The following is a 3,859-nucleotide window of genomic DNA, read 5'->3' on the forward strand; positions in this document are numbered from 1 at the left end:
GAATATCCCTTTGGTCAGTTGGGGTCAGCTGTCCCGGCCGTGTCCCCTCCCAGCTTCTTGTGCCCCCCCAGCCTGCTCGCTGGTGGGGTGGGGTGAGGAGCAGAAAAGGCCTTGACTGTGTGTCAGCACTGCTCAGCAACAACGAAAACATCCCTGTGTTATCAACACTGTTTTCAGCACAAATCCAAAACATAGCCCCATACCAACTACTGTGAAGAAAATTAACTCTATCCCAGCCAAAACCAGCACAATGTAAAATGTTCCTGGGCTATTATTACATCATATGTTTTACTTAAAGAAAATAATCCTTTCAGCTTGTGCTTGTCATCTCAAATAGTCCAAAGCACTCAGAAACACATGTTTGCACATAGAAGAATTTCAGATGTGCTAGGCATATTGCACACCCAACAGAAAATCATCAAGCTTGCATGCTCACCATAACTTTGTTCCGATAGCCAAGGCATGTTTACAAAACATGCCTCCACCAGGATTCCTCTTTTCCATACCAAGAAAGTACTTAGCATAGTATAAATTCCCCAGAATCCAATGCAAGGAAATCCTAGAAGATGAAAAATGGTGATGTAAGATGCAAACCTGGTTAGCCAATGTAATTTCATCTGTGTAATATCCCCAGCTATTACCTCATTAAAATAGAGTAGAAAAATAAACTTTAAAAGTATTTATCTCAAAATAATTTTTCCAGCATGTTTCCTGCTCTCTTGTTCTTCAAAGTTTTCTCTAGTAGTTTTTGGAAATGAGCCTCTGATGGGAGCTACTGTAATCTAGCAAGTGTTTATTTAAATGGTCGTTAGCTTTTATAAGGTGCATTATTTCCATTGCAGGCAGCATCAGTTGTGCTCAGAGAAGCTCATAAGCCCCTTTCAACAGAGTAAGGACATTCTGCACCATAAAAGCAAATGCCAGAAAACCCCAGGCAGCTCTAGCAGGACTGGCATCGCCACGAAGCGCAAACCTCTCAGCCCTGATGTAAAGCCAGACAGATGCAGCAGTGACTGAAAACTGCTGTCTGCTGGAGTATCCATCTCCCAGAGGAGAACAGCAACAGATGTTAGTTCGTACACACACACACACACAAAGTTGTCAGTGGCATCAATGGTTCTGCTTACGGATACCATCCTTTATCTTGCAAGGGTATTTGGACACTATTGATTTTTATCCTGATTAAGATCTCCGAGTCTTGACGTGTTTCCAGTTGTAATTTGGGCTGTACAAACTCAGAAGTTCTTTAGTTCAGGCAAATTGCAAAGCAGGAATCAATAAACAGATAGTATTAACACTAATGGGGAAAGATTGCTGAAAGATTGACGAAGGGCTGCTGGATTTTTGGACTTTACTGCATTATTAATTCACCACCTCACTCAGAAATTGTGGTGTGTCACACAGCATCGTAAGGAGTTTAGAAGGCATCTGATCTGTGGTTAGGATGCACAGATGTGCCTATCTTGAGAACTTTGCTAGAATGAAAGTTTGAAGAAAATTAATATTCGTTCTGGAAAGACTTGAACAGATACCTTGGAGGGAGAGATGGAAGGATGAGCAGCATATGAGTGTTTCTGGATGAAGGGCTTGAATGCTTGTGTCACAAAGTGTCCTTGGCAGGAGTACGTGAGAATGCAAAGAGGATGAAAAGTGAATTCATAAACATTTTGGTGGGCAACAGAAAGAATGTGAGAGTTCAGGGTGTATCGGGTCGCTGTTCCAGAATCGAAGCAGGGTTTGTGTCCGGAGATAGGGCAGTCCTGCTGTCCTGTCATAACACCGGGCCGAGCCAAACTAGTAACAGACGTAGGAGAACATGCACAAGAGCAAGAGAAGGCCAGAAATGTGGTTTCTTTCTTACACAGAAACTAATTTTGCTCCTCAGGCTGAGCCAAATCCTTCTCTTGATTTTCATCTGATAACTGTTATGCCTTATTCCTTCCCTTCTTTTTCTCACCACTCATCCCAGGCTGAATTCACTCCCTGCAGCTCCAGAGTTAAGTTTTCATGACCTTCCCTTCCCTGGCTATTTGACCCATCCCATGTCTCCCATTGGTCTGGACTCATCTTCACTGGGCTACTTCATCCCTTCTCCCGCTTGTTCCTGCCGCCCAGCCACAGGTTATGCAAAGTTATGAAGGCCAAGGATAAGCCAGCCTGAATCTTAAAATGGCATGTCAGCTGCGAAGGCTTAAAAATACACTACTGCTGGCAACTGGAACCTCTTGACTGCATACTTAGCCTGTGATAAAAGTAATTAGCTAGTCTGGGAGTGTAGGAGGGAGAAGCCAGCAGGAAAAAGAAACACAGAGATGTAAAGAACATAATGAACTGTTTACAAGGGGATGCTGGCTTCATGTCCTTTATCTTAGGCTGCTGAATAGCTGACACCACCGCGTAGATCATGTGGTGGTGCTCTGCTCCTGTTGCTGTTCACAAAGCTGCTTGACCCTCAGGGATTAGCCACTCCTTAATCCAGCCTGAGGTTTCAAGAAACAAAGCTTAGTGGAGTCTCAGGTCAAGGAGAAAAGCAGATGGCTGTTCGCTAAGATAAACAACAGCTTCTAATAAACAAGAAACTTAGGGTAAAGCCCCTGGTGTGGGAAAAAAACCTGCAAAGAAGGGGGAACCAGCCCCTGCTTTCACCTCGAACGCACCCTGTCTTCTCTTCCTTGGGGTCCCTCAGTCACCCACCTACTCAGATGCCTACAATTTGGGTTAGTAGGGTCAGATGTCAGCCCCACAGGTAGGGATGCTGCCTTGTTCAGGATGCTACTTAGACATTTAAAGCAAACGCTGAAAGGAATCGGTGGGGTGGAGGAGAAGGACAAGGATGGAAACACAGCTCAAAATGTATGGAAATTAGGTTGGTAAAAAAATGTCGCTCAAGCTCTGAGAGCTCATGTTAATTTGCAAGTTGACTGCAATGTTCATGAGGGAATGGGGACAGAGGGGAGACTTTTACATTTCATTAAGTCTACCCAGAATTCATTACAGGTGGGTGAAGAATTTCCTCTAGCTGCATTTCCTGTAAACATAACAAACTAATGGGCAGGGGACCTCATTTTCTTATCTGTGAAAAAGAGACAACAGCTGTTTTAGCTAAAAAGTTGGGGTTTTTTTACATTATCAGGATGAAAGAGCATAGATAATATTGGAATAAGAATTCACGTTCCCATAAGAACAGGGAGGAAATGAGAAAGCTTTGTTTATTGATCATTCTTCCATATGATAATACAAAGTTCTCAGAACTGGGGCTGTCCTAGGGGTAAGACAATATAAGAACTTTATGACCCTCACCCTTAAACACTATGGAGTGCCTAATTTGTATTTATATAAGTGGGAGCCAAAGGGTAAAACACCTTAAAATTTCAGGTGCTGTCTGGTAAGGCGGTATTTACGGTGAGATCCCTGTGCCTGTCCTACTGCCACTTTAGGGATCCTTCTCACTCCATGAGGCACCAAATATTTCCATACGGTGAGACAGATGTAACACCTGAATCCCAAATACTGATGCCTGAGCACTTTCTTGACTGCCTGCAAAGACTTGATATGAAAACTTCAGAGAATCTTCACATCAAAGCACCAGCAGCTACCCAGCCTTTGGTTCACCCTTGCCTTAGAGATATTTACATGGGACAGTGAAAGTTCAGAGCTTTTTTCCAGTTTCAGTGTTGACCCAGTGATACACTTTAAAGCATAGAATTACAAAAGAATCATAGAATCATAGAATAGTTTGGGTGGGAAGGGACCTCTAAAGGCCATCTAGTCCAACCCCCCTGCCCTGGGCAGGGACATCTTCCACTAGATCAGGTTGCTCAGAGCCCCGTCCAACCTGACCTGGAATGTTTCCAGGGAT

The sequence above is a fragment of the Aptenodytes forsteri genome, unplaced genomic scaffold, assembly GCF_000699145.1.
Source record: "Aptenodytes forsteri isolate BGI_AS27 unplaced genomic scaffold, ASM69914v1 Scaffold52, whole genome shotgun sequence".
Classification (NCBI taxonomy): domain Eukaryota; kingdom Metazoa; phylum Chordata; class Aves; order Sphenisciformes; family Spheniscidae; genus Aptenodytes; species Aptenodytes forsteri.